Here is a 14492-nt window from a genome sequence, read left to right on the forward strand (position 1 = left end):
GCACAACAATACACGGAGCCGCACGACAATACACGGAGCCACACAGCAACATACAGAGCCGCACAACAATACACGGAGCCGCACAGCAATACACGGAGCCGCACAACAATACACGGAGCCTCACAACAATAGACGGAGCCGCACAGCAATACACGGAGCCTCACAACAATACACGGAGCCGCACAACAATACATGGAGCCGCACAACAATACACGGAGCCGCACAGCAATACACGGAGCCGCACAACAATACACGGAGCCGCACAGCAATACACGGAGCCGCACAACAATACACGGAGCCGCATGACAATACACGGAGCCACACAGCAACATACAGAGCCGCACAACAATACACGGAGCCGCACAGCAATACACGGAGCCGCACAACAATACACGGAGCCTCACAACAATAGACGGAGCCGCACAGCAATACACGGAGCCTCACAACAATAGACGGAGCCGCACAGCAATACACGGAGCCTCACAACAATACACGGAGCCGCATGACAATACACGGAGCCGCACAGCAATACACGGAGCCGCACAACAATACACGGAGCCGCACAGCAATACACGGAGCCGCACAACAATACACGGAGCCGCACAACAATAACCGGAGCCGCACAACAATACACGGAGCCGCACAACAATACACGGAGCCGCACAACAATACACGGAGCCGCACAGCAATACACGGAGCCGCACAACAATACACGGAGCCGCACAACAATACACGGAGCCGCACAACAATACACGGAGCCGCACAACAATACACGAAGCCGCACAGCAATACACGGAGCCTCACAACAATACACGGAGCCGCACAGCAATACACGGAGCCTCACAACAATACACGGAGCCGCACAACAATACACGGAGCCGCACAACAATACACGGAGCCGCACAGCAATACACGGAGCCGCACAACAATACACGGAGCCGCACAGCAATACACGGAGCCGCACAACAATACACGGAGCCGCACAACAATACACGGAGCTGCACAGCAATACACGGAGCCGCACAACAATACACGGAGCCGCACAGCAATACACGGAGCCTCACAGCAACATACAGAGCCGCACAACAATACACGGAGCCGCACAACAATACACGGAGCTGCACAGCAATACACGGAGCCGCACAACAATACACGGAGCCGCACAACAATACACGGAGCCGCACAGCAATACACGGAGCCTCACAGCAACATACAGAGCCGCACAACAATACACGGAGCCGCACAACAATACACGGAGCCTCACAGCAACATACAGAGCCGCACAACAATACACGGAGCCGCACAACTATACACGGAGCCGCACAGCAATACACGGAGCCTCATAGCAATACACGGAGCCGCATGACAATACACGGAGCCGCACAGCAATACACGGAGCCTCACAGCAACATACAGAGCCGCACAACAATACACGGAGCCGCACAACAATACACGGAGCCGCACAGCAATACACGGAGCCGCACAACAATACACGGAGCCGCACAACAATACACGGAGCCGCACAGCAATACACGGAGCCGCACGGCAATACACGGAGCCGCACAACAATACACGGAGCCGCACAGCAATACACGGAGCCTCACAGCAACATACAGAGCCGCACAACAATACACGGAGCCGCACAACAATACACGGAGCCGCACAGCAATACACGGAGCCGCACAACAATACACGGAGCCGCACAACAATACACGGAGCCGCACAGCAATACACGGAGCCGCACGGCAATACACGGAGCCTCACAACAATACACGAAGCCGCACAACAATACACGGAGCCGCACAGCAATACACGGAGCCGCACAACAATACACGGAGCCGCACAGCAATACACGGAGCCTCACAGCAACATACAGAGCCGCACAACAATACACGGAGCCGCACAACAATACACGGAGCCGCACAGCAATACACGGAGCCGCACAACAATACACGGAGCCGCACAACAATACACGGAGCCGCACAGCAATACACGGAGCCGCACGGCAATACACGGAGCCGCACAACAATACACGAAGCCGCACAACAATACACGGAGCCGCACAGCAATACACGGAGCCGCACAACAATACACGGAGCCGCACAACAATACACGGAGCCGCACAACAATACACGGAGCCGCACAGCAATACACGGAGCCGCACAACAATACACGGAGCCGCACAACAATACACGGAGCCGCACAGCAATACACGGAGCCGCACAGCAATACACGGAGCCGCACGACAATACACGGAGCCGCACAGCAATACACGGAGCCGCACAGCAATACACGGAGCCGCACAGCAATACACGGAGCCGCACAACAATACACGAAGCCGCACAACAATACACGGAGCCGCACAGCAATACACGGAGCCGCACAACAATACACGAAGCCGCACAACAATACACGGAGCCGCACAGCAATACACGGAGCCGCACAACAATACACGGAGCCGCACAGCAATACACGGAGCCACAGAGCAATACACGGAGCCACAGAGCAATACACGGAGCCACACAACAATACACGGAGCCGCACAACAATACACGGAGCCGCACGGCAATACACGGAGCCGCACAACAATACACGGAGCCGCACAGCAATACACGGAGCCACAGAGCAATACACGGAGCCACAGAGCAATACACGGAGCCGCACAACAATACACGGAGCCGCACAACAATACACGGAGCCGCACGACAACATACGGAGCCGCACAACAATACACGGAGCCGCACAACAATACACGGAGCCGCACAACAATACACGGAGCCGCACAACAATACACGGAGCCGCACAACAATACACGGAGCCGCACAGCAATACACGGAGCCAGACAGCAATACACGGAGCCGCACAGCAATACACGGAGCCTCACAACAATACACGGAGCCGCACAACAATACATGGAGCCGCACAACAATACACGGAGCCGCACAGCAATACACGGAGCCGCACGACAATACACGGAGCCGCATGACAATACACGGAGCCGCACAGCAATACACGGAGCCTCACAACAATACACGGAGCCGCACAACAATACACGGAGCCGCACAACAATACACGGAGCTGCACAGCAATACACGGAGCCGCACAACAATACACGGAGCCGCACAGCAATACACGGAGCCTCACAGCAACATACAGAGCCGCACAACAATACACGGAGCCGCACAACAATACACGGAGCTGCACAGCAATACACGGAGCCGCACAACAATACACGGAGCCGCACAACAATACACGGAGCCGCACAGCAATACACGGAGCCTCACAGCAACATACAGAGCCGCACAACAATACACGGAGCCGCACAACAATACACGGAGCCTCACAGCAACATACAGAGCCGCACAACAATACACGGAGCCGCACAACTATACACGGAGCCGCACAACAATACACGGAGCCTCATAGCAATACACGGAGCCGCATGACAATACACGGAGCCGCACAACAATACACGGAGCCGCACAGCAATACACGGAGCCTCACAGCAACATACAGAGCCGCACAACAATACACGGAGCCGCACAACAATACACGGAGCCGCACAGCAATACACGGAGCCGCACAACAATACACGGAGCCGCACAGCAATACACGGAGCCGCACAACAATACACGGAGCCGCACAACAATACACGGAGCCGCACAACAATACACGGAGCCGCACAGCAATACACGGAGCCGCACGGCAATACACGGAGCCGCACAACAATACACGAAGCCGCACAACAATACACGGAGCCGCACAGCAATACACGGAGCCGCACAACAATACACGGAGCCGCACAACAATACACGGAGCCGCACAACTATACACGGAGCCGCACAGCAATACACGGAGCCTCATAGCAATACACGGAGCCGCATGACAATACACGGAGCCGCACAACAATACACGGAGCCGCACAGCAATACACGGAGCCTCACAGCAACATACAGAGCCGCACAACAATACACGGAGCCGCACAACAATACACGGAGCCGCACAACAATACACGGAGCCGCACAGCAATACACGGAGCCGCACAACAATACACGGAGCCGCACAACAATACACGGAGCCGCACAGCAATACACGGAGCCGCACGGCAATACACGAAGCCGCACAACAATACACGGAGCCTCATAGCAACATACAGAGCCGCACAACAATACACGGAGCCGCACAACAATACACGGAGCCGCACAGCAATACACGGAGCCGCACAACAATACACGGAGCCGCACAGCAATACACGGAGCCACACAACAATACACGGAGCCGCACAACAATACACGGAGCCGCACGCTCCGCTCCGCAGTGCCGGCACCAGAGTCTGTTTATAACCTGTGACACTCGGCCGTATCTCGCTGTAGTGTGACCGCGGCCTGAGAGAGAGGAAGCCATGACTGCACAGACTGTGTGAGAGCTGCGCCCGAGTCCTGGCTGCTGTCACCTCACCTGATACCGCAGAGAGGCCGCAGCCGTGTGAAGACGTCCTGTGTGCGGCGGCTGACACCAGAGACAATAGCGGCACCCACTGCACTGCGAGACCTGCAGGACCTGTGGTGACGTCAGCACCATGTGATCACGGGGCGGGGCTCTGCGGGACGTGTGGTGACGTCTGCACCATGTGATCACGGGGCGGGGCTCTGCGGGACGTGTGGTGACGTCAGCACCATGTGATCACGGGGCGGGGCTCTGCAGGACGTGTGGTGACGTCAGCACCATGTGATCACGGGGCGGGGCTCTGCGGGACGTGTGGTGACGTCAGCACCATGTGATCACGGGGCGGGGCTCTGCAGGACGTGTGGTGACGTCAGCACCATGTGATCACGGGGCGGGGCTCTGCGGGACGTGTGGTGACGTCAGCACCATGTGATCACGGGGCGGGGTATAAATCCCTCCACTTAACCCATTATCTACCAGTGTCCTCTTTTGCTTACCAACTTCCCACCAACAGAAATCTTTCAAGAAATTTAGAAGCTGACACCTCTTCTACTGATACTGACCTACCTGATTCTGACACATTCCCCAAAACCTCTAGAGGTAGACAACGGGGTCGTGGTAACCAGAGGGCATGTCCTACGATAGTCCTGCGAGTACGCTATTTTACACCAGGAATATTATCTGAGAAACGGACCCGGTCTCAACAATTAACATCTTCACATTCGGCCCCGGTCATTAACCTTTCATCAAGAGCCCTTAGTGCTCTGGAGATCCGAGTTTTGAATCGAGGCCTCAATTTTGTGCCGACTTCTGATTTCAAGATTTTTAATTTCAAAGTTTGATTTAAACAATTTGAACTTAATACATTGTTTTTGCAAAGGAAATGAAATGTCTGTTATTCCCTCGCAGAGGAATTTAAATAAGTTGTATCAATAACAATAACAGTGTAATTATCATCAAGAGGGACCAGACAAAGACAAAGGGAAAGTAAACAAAGGGAAGAAGACAGACAAGAATTCCACAGCATATTATTATGATGACTTATCCTTAAGAGATATATTACTCTACCATAAAATATATATAATAAAAAGAAAAAAAAGGGGGTGGATTAAGGAGAGAGGCGCAACGCTCGGTCTAATTGAATATTTGGCTCCAGTTCCATCCAAGGACTCCAAAGTTTGAAGAATAAATCCCAAGTATCACCGCTTGTTGCTTCAATACGTTCAGATAGAATGAATAATATTATGCTTTCTTTAACAACTGATACACAGTACAGACCAAAAGTTTGGACACACCTTCTCATTTAAAGATTTTTCAGTATTTTCATGACTATGAAAATTGTACATTCACACTGAAGGCATCAAAACAATGAATTAACACATGTGTAATTATGTACTTAACAAAAAAGTGTGAAACAACTGAAAATATGTCTTATATTCCATGTTCTTCACAGTAGCCACCTTTTGCTTTGATGACTGCTTTGCGCACTCTTGGCATTCTCTTGATGAGCTTCAAGAGGTAGTCACTGAGAATGGTTTTTACTTCACAGGTGTGCCCTGTCAGGTTTAATAAGTGGGATTTCCTGCCTTATAAATGGGGTTGGGACCATCCGTTGTGCAGAAGTCTGGTGGATACACAGCTGATAGTCCTACTGAATAGTAACATAGTAACATAGTAACATAGTTAGTAAGGCCGAAAAAAGACATTTGTCCATCCAGTTCAGCCTATATTCCATCATAATAAATCCCCAGATCTACGTCCTTCTACAGAACCTAATAATTGTATGATACAATATTGTTCTGCTCCAGGAAGACATCCAGGCCTCTCTTGAACCCCTCGACTGAGTTCGCCATCACCACCTCCTCAGGCAAGCAATTCCAGATTCTCACTGCCCTAACAGTAAAGAATCCTCTTCTATGTTGGTGGAAAAACCTTCTCTCCTCCAGACGCAAAGAATGCCCCCTTGTGCCCGTCACCTTCCTTGGTATAAACAGATCCTCAGCGAGATATTTGTATTGTCCCCTTATATACTTATACATGGTTATTAGATCGCCCCTCAGTCGTCTTTTTTCTAGACTAAATAATCCTAATTTCGCTAATCTATCTGGGTATTGTAGTTCTCCCATCCCCTTTATTAATTTTGTTGCCCTCCTTTGTACTCTCTCTAGTTCCATTATATCCTTCCTGAGCACCGGTGCCCAAAACTGGACACAGTACTCCATGTGCGGTCTAACTAGGGATTTGTACAGAGGCAGTATAATGCTCTCATCATGTGTATCCAGACCTCTTTTAATGCACCCCATGATCCTGTTTGCCTTGGCAGCTGCTGCCTGGCACTGGCTGCTCCAGGTAAGTTTATCATTAACTAGGATCCCCAAGTCCTTCTCCCTGTCAGATTTACCCAGTGGTTTCCCGTTCAGTGTGTAATGGTGATATTGATTCCCTCTTCCCATGTGTATAACCTTACATTTATCATTGTTAAACCTCATCTGCCACCTTTCAGCCCAAGAATAGACTGTTAGAATTTGTATTATGGCAAGAAAAAAGCAGCTAAGAAAAACGAGTGGCCATCATTACTTTAAGAAATGAAGGTCAGTCAGTCTGAAAAATTAGGAAAACTTTGAAAGTGTCCAAGTGCAGTGGCAAAAACCATCAAGTGCTACAAAGAAACTGGCTCACATGAGGACCGCCCCAGGAAAGGAAGACCAAGAGTCACCTCTGCTTCTGAGGATCAGTTTATCCGAGTCACCAGCCTCAGAAATCGCAGGTTAACAGCAGCTCAGATTAGAGACCAGGTCAATGCCACACAGAGTTCTAGCAGCAGACACATCTCTACAACAACTGTTAAGAGGAGACTTTGTGCAGCAGGCCTTCATGGTAAAATAGCTGCTAGGAAACCACTGCTAAGGACAGGCAACAAGCAGAAGAGACTTGTTTGGGCTAAAGAACACAAGGAATGGACATTAGACCAGTGGAAATCTGGGCTTTGGTCTGATGAGTCCAAATTTGAGATCTTTGGTTCCAACCACCGTGTCTTTGTGCGATGCAGAAAAGGTGAACGGATGGACTCTACATGCCTGGTTCCCACCGTGAAGCATGGAGGAGGAGGTGTGATGGTGTGGGGGGGCTTTGCTGGTGACACTGTTGGGGATTTATTCAAAATTGAAGGCATACTGAACCAGCATGGCTACCACAGCATCTTGCAGCGGCATGCTATTCCATCCGGTTTGCGTTTAGTTCGACCATAATTTATTTTTCAACAGGACAATGACCCCGAACACCTCCAGGCTGTGTAAGGGCTATTTGACCAAGAAGGAGAGTGATGGGGTGCTACGCCAGATGACCTGGCCTCCACAGTCACCAGACCTGAACCAAATCGAGATGGTTTGGAGTGAGCTGGACCGCAGAGTGAAGGCAAAAGGGCCAACAAGTGCTAAGCATCCTGGGAACTCCTTCAAGATTGTTGGAAGACCATTCCCGGTGACTACCTCTTGAAGCTCATCAAGAGAATGCCAAGAGTGTGCAAAGCAGTCATCAAAGCAGAAGGTGGCTACTGTGAAGAACCTAGAATATAAGACATATTTTCAGTTGTTTCACACTTTTTTGTTAAGTATATAATTCCACATGTGTTAATTCATAGTTTTGATGCCTTCAGTGTGAATGTACAATTTTCATAGTCATGAAAATACCGAAAAATCTTTAAATGAGAAGGTGTGTCCAAACTTTTGGTCTGTACCGTAGATAGCGAGGATGATTTCCATTTTGCTGCTATATGTATTTTGGTAGCCATAAAAAGGAAATTTGCTAATTTATGCATGTTCTTATTGAGTGCGGGGTGTTTTGCTACCAGCACAAAGATTGCCGAATCCAGATGAATTGTTTTACCAGACATTTGATCTACTAGGGATTTTACCCTTTACCAAAGGTCCGTCACCAAAGGGCACGTCCACCAAATACACATTATATCTCCTCGTTAGAAAAGCATAAATCGGAAACTTGTGGATATATATTATGGAGCTTAGATGGAACAAGATATATCCTATGAAGAACCTTTACCAGGGATGACTGGTGACTTCCTTTAGATATTGTATCACAGCAATGTCTCCAGTCTTCTATAGACATTTCACATCCCATATCCCCTTCCCAGTTTGTCATGTAATTCAGTTTTTTCTTGTCATGAGGAGGATTAATAATTGAATATATCAAAGAAATTGTACCTCTTCCCATTGATACATGTCTGTTAGAAACTAGAAATAGTAAGAGGATTTTTATTTGGAATAAGATTCTTAGCAAAATGGAAAATTTGGTTCAATCGAAAAAATTCCCTTACTGGGGGCTCGTTTTTCCGAATAAACTCCTGTTTTTCCAAATAATATATTAAATGGTGAGCATAAATGTTTTAAGGTAAAAAATCCCTTTAAGATCCACCAATAAAATAGAGGTGGGTCTAAACCAGGAGCAAACATTGGATTATGGAAGAGATTGATCATAGGGGAAGGAGTTGACTGAAGTCCAAACTTAAATCTAGGCTTTCTCCAAAGAGTGGGCTGTAAAAGGTGCTATGCTATTAACGCCTGTTGGAATTTTTCCCATTGTCCACAGTAGACCCGGTAATGACAATGGTTTAATAAAGGATCATTCTAGTATTACCCATCTTGGTTTATTGGCATATGAACAAGTACTTGTTAATTGAGCTATTTGTGCAGACCTACAATTCAGGGCAAAATTTGGTAGTGAGACACCTCGTAGTTTTCTATGGAGAAACATTAGTTTTTCGCAAAATTCTAGGGTTTTTTTTTCTGCCAAATATAGTCAAATACTAAATTATGTATCTTCGTAAATGTTATAGCTGGTATAGCTATTGGTAGGGAACGGAAAAGATATAGGAAACGAGGTAGGGAGACCATTTTAATTGAGTGGATTCTTCCTAGCCATGATCAATTAGTCAATGACCACTTGGTAAGATCAGTTTGGAAATTTTGGATACGTGGGGTGTAATTCCACTTAAAAAGAGTAGACTTATCGGATGTTAGATTAATACCTAAATATGTTAAGTAATTATCCTTTTTAATAAAACTGAAGTGAGATGTTATATTGTCTTGTGTCTCCTTAGGCGTGTTTATAAAGAGAGCTTCTGACTTATCTACATTTATTTTTGAGTCCAGAGATAGTTTCAAAATCATGAAGTAAGGAAAATAAATTAGGAAGAGTGGTGTGGGGGTTGGTGATTGTTAGAAGAAGATTGTCTGCAAATAGACTGACCTTATATTGGTCTTCTAAATTTGAGGGACCTGTTATATTCGGATTCCTTCTTATGGCTTCTGCAAGCAACAATGGGCAGCCTTGTCTTGTACCGGAGTTGGGAGCATTGTTGGGAGTTTATGCCATCGGGTTGTCGTAGAGGAGGCGAATGCATTAAATAAATTGAGCTGGAAAGCCCAATATTGTGAGAACAGACAATAGATAAGGCCATGATAGTGAGTCAAATGCCTTTTCAATATCTAAGACTAAAAGTCGTTGTTTTTGATGGACTTTTGCTGAGTGGAGTATGTTGAGATTTCGTCTGATGTTGTCTGGAGCCTGTCTTGCGGGTATGAATCCCACCTGGTCATAATGTATAAGTGAGGGTAGAAATCTATTTATTCTGTTGGTTATAATTGATGTAAAGATTTTTAAATCTATATTTAAAAGGGAAATGAACCTAAACATTTTTGTCAAAAGGTGGTCTCTTTTTAGGTTTGGGTATTACAGTAATATGTGCTAAATAGAATTCTGGAGGCATCTGTAGGCCATTCAAAAGTGAATTACATATTCTTTGTAAATGTGGTGCAAGAGTATCTTTACATTTTTGTATAGTAAATTGCTGTAAGGCCGTCTGGCCCGCGCGATTTCCCTTTTTTTAAGCTTTTAATAGTAAAATTTATCTCTTCCTCAGAGACATCTGAATATAGTTGTTGGGCCATAGATTCCGGGACTTTATGAAGTCCTAGATTATGGAAAAAATCGTCCATGAGTTTTGGGGGAGGTGGTTGAGGGGCAGAATAAAGGTTTTGGTAATAGTTATGAAATGTGTTATAAATATAATCTGGATGGGCAGAGATAAGATTATGTGATTCTGTCAGTCTCAATTTTCGTGCTAGCATTCTACGAGGCCAGTGCCAGGCAGCAGCTGCCAAGGCAAACAGGATCATGGGGTGCATTAAAAGAGGTCTGGATACACATGATGAGAGCATTATACTGCCTCTGTACAAATCCCTAGTTAGACCGCACATGGAGTACTGTGTCCAGTTTTGGGCACCGGTGCTCAGGAAGGATATAATGGAACTAGAGAGAGTACAAAGGAGGGCAACAAAATTAATAAAGGGGATGGGAGAACTACAATACCCAGATAGATTAGCGAAATTAGGATTATTTAGTCTAGAAAAAAGACGACTGAGGGGCGATCTAATAACCATGTATAAGTATATAAGGGGACAATACAAATATCTCGCTGAGAATCTGTTTATACCAAGGAAGGTGACGGGCACAAGGGGGCATTCTTTGCGTCTGGAGGAGAGAAGGTTTTTCCACCAACATAGAAGAGGATTCTTTACAGTGAGAATCTGGAATTGCTTGCCTGAGGAGGTGGTGATGGCGAACTCAGTCGAGGGGTTCAAGAGAGGCCTGGATGTCTTCCTGGAGCAGAACAATATTGTATCATACAATTATTAGGTTCTGTAGAAGGACGTAGATCTGGGGCCTTACTATGTTACTATGTTACTTGGTTTATTAAGATGTTTATTAAAGGTAGCTTTTGTCCAAGTTAGTGCTTTTTCAGTCTTATTGGTAAGGATAGCGAGTTGTAGTTATTTGGTTAGCTAGCTCTAGTTTAGCAGGTCTATTCTCCAGTTTGGGTTGGTGTTCTGTTCTAGCTTTCTTTCTGCTAGCAGATAACTTAATCAGGGGACCTGTAATGTATTGTTTATGAGCTAGCCATATCATACCCGGAGAGGAATCTTCTGTGGTATTAATTTCAAAATATTTCACAAGGTCTTCTCTGATTGTATTAGTGGTTATAGGATCTGCTAGTAAAGATTCGTTTATTCTCTGTGACGTTGTAAGAATCTGGCTGCACTCGGATGTCACCCGAGTGCAGTCCTATTAGAGCATGTAGATTCAAACAGTGAAAAACGGAGAGTGGACCCACTGGACCGTGATGACGAACCCCTCTCGGACGAGCTGACCAGGTGGACCGCCCCCTATACAGGGAGAGTTAGGGGCAGGCCCGTGAGGGACTATCGCCACGGAAGCTGGAGGGTCGACTGAGATCAGATGGGAACACAGCAGGCACAAAGGGACAGAGGGAACAGAAAGGAACTACTGAGACGAGGGAGAAGATGGGAACGCTACGGAGGCACGGAGGCTGGCAGGACAATATGGAGAGACCGAGGCTGACGGGAGCAAGGAAAAGATATAGGAGCCGGGCAGGTACCGCAGAGGAAAAGGAACTGAAGGAACAAGGCAGGAACACAGGAAACAGGCAGGCACTGCAGCGGGCGGGGGAGACCCAAAGTCAGAGAGCTAGGAACGCTCAGAGACCACAGGTGGCCAGAAGCACTTGTAAACACAAATGAACATCAGGCACAGAGAAGCAGCAGGAAGCAGTTTACATAGCAGCATGGGAGCTACTTCCGGGTTACAGTCCTCCAGGATGACGGAGAGGACAGGAAAGAGCGCCAACAGAGGAATCAGATGTGCGCACGCGCAGAGCTGAATGCGACGCGCGCGCACCCGGCGAGCTGCAGTGGGGAGAGGCGGCGGCAGCAATGGCATGACAATCTCCATATAAATAGTCTTGAGGAAATAATAATATAATAATTAAAGACCGATAGGGTGGCATCATGGTCTGACCCAAGATGAATGCACATGACGAGTGTATGATAACGATGGTAATGAAGTTGCTTTTGTCAGTTGGAGATCAATCCTAGAATAAGTGTATGTGGGCAGAAGAGAAATAAGTGTAGACTCGGTTACTCCCAGGCCACTCCCTCCATAGGTCCACTACATGATGGGCTTTCATAAGGTGAAGAATCTTTTTTCGCTCTGATTTGGAAATATCAAAGCGTTTTGGGGCAGTACTATCTAAAGCTTCTTCCTGGTGAGGTCCGTCAAGGGTTTTTCCAGGCTACTATAGTATTTGGCGCCTATAGTACCCTTTAAATATCAAATAATGTCCAGAGTTAGCAGCTATGGCACTTCAACACAATATGTAATCCAAAGCGGATTTAAATGCTAGTAGCCGCAAGAAGAGAACCATAGAGATTAAAATATATAAATTATGTATGGTGATGTGGTGGGCGGGCGGGATTATGTATGGTGATGTGGTGGGCGGGTGGGATTATGTGTGGTGATGTGGTGGGGGGGCGGGATTATGTGTGGTGATGTGGTGGGCGGGTGGGATTATGTGTGGTGATGTGGTGGGGGGCGGGATTATGTATGGTGATGTGGTGGGCGGGTGACATTATGTGTGGTGATGTGGTGGGGGGCAGGATTATGTGTGGTGATGTGGTGGGCGGGTGGGATTATGTGTGGTGATGTGGTGGGGGGCAGGATTGTGTGTGGTGATGTGGTGGGGGGGCGGGATTATGTATGGTGATGTGGTGGGCGGGTGGGATTATGTGTGGTGATGTGGTAGGGGGGCGGGATTATGTATGGTGATGTGGTGGGCGGGTAGCATTATGTGTGGTGATGTGGTGGGGGGGCGGGATTATGTGTGGTGATGTGGGCGGGTGGGATTATGTGTGGTGATGTGGTGGGGGGGCGGGATTATGTATGGTGATGTGGTGGGCGGGTGGGATTATGTGTGGTGATGTGGTGGGGGGGCGGGATTATGTGTGGTGATGTGGTGGGCGGGATTATGTGTGGTGATGTGGTGGGGGGGCGGGATTATGTGTGGTGATTATGTGTGGTGATGTGGTGGGGGGGGCGGGATTATGTGTGGTGATGTGGTGGGGGGCGGGATTGTGTGTGGTGATGTGGTGGGCGGGATTATGTGTGGTGATGTGGTGGGGGGGCAGGATTATGTATGGTGATGTGGTGGGCGGGTGGGATTATGTGTGGTGATGTGGTGGGGGGGCGGGATTATGTGTGGTGATGTGGTGGGCGGGATTATGTGTGGTGATGTGGTGGGCGGGATTATGTGTGGTGATGTGGTGGGGGGGCGGGATTATGTGTGGTGATTATGTGTGGTGATGTGGTGGGGGGGCGGGATTATGTGTGGTGATGTGGTGGGGGGCGGGATTGTGTGTGGTGATGTGGTGGGCGGGATTATGTGTGGTGATGTGGTGGGGGGCGGGATTGTGTGTGGTGATGTGGTGGGCGGGATTATGTGTGGTGATGTGGTGGGGGGGCGGGATTGTGTGTGGTGATGTGGTGGGCGGGATTATGTGTGGTGATGTGGTGGGGGGCGGGATTGTGTGTGGTGATGTGGTGGGGGGGTGGCATTGTGTGTGGTGATGTGGTGGGGGGGCGGGATTATGTGTGGTGATTATGTGTGGTGATGTGGTGGGGGGGCGGGATTATGTGTGGTGATGTGGTGGGGGGGCGGGATTATGTGTGGTGATTATGTGTGGTGATGTGGTGGGGGGGCGGGATTGTTAAAAATGGTTATTTAGCAAAAATATCTAATCAAGACTTAACCAGGTGCGTTATTCTTAAAAGAAAAATGTCATGATATCCTGATGAAAGAATAGTGGTTTATTGAATTATCCACCATTGCAGCAAAAACATAAAAGTAGATGAAACAGTTACGAACAGAGTGTCCATTTGTAAATATTAATGCTTGTCTTGTTACTCATCTTTCCCAAGGACCTGATTGGTAAAACCGTCTGTCTGTGTGAAGTCTGAAGTCATCATGGCATGGAGTAGCTAACAGCTGTTGTTCCTCGTGTCTTGTCTCATGTCCATGGAGAATGATGGTGAAGGAAGGGAGGTGACCGTCCCACGTGACAAAAAGCCCCCACACCCTCCTAAGAGACGTTTATATATGTCCAACACAGATCACGTGT

General features: G+C 48.1%; 1 protein-coding gene across 1 annotated transcript in view; it reads right to left on the minus strand.

The window, feature by feature from the left end:
• The window catches only part of LOC138638921 (zinc finger protein 484-like), a 143147-nt gene extending 138558 nt beyond the window's left edge, over window positions 1-4589 (minus strand). The window contains exon 1 of the mRNA XM_069728671.1: window positions 4459-4589. The gene's annotated coding sequence lies outside the window, so the exon portion shown is untranslated. The remainder of the gene's footprint in view (window positions 1-4458) is intronic.
• Window positions 4590-14492: the final 9903 nt, after the last annotated feature.

This window comes from Ranitomeya imitator, chromosome 5, assembly GCF_032444005.1.
Source record: "Ranitomeya imitator isolate aRanImi1 chromosome 5, aRanImi1.pri, whole genome shotgun sequence".
Taxonomy (NCBI): Eukaryota; Metazoa; Chordata; class Amphibia; order Anura; family Dendrobatidae; genus Ranitomeya; species Ranitomeya imitator.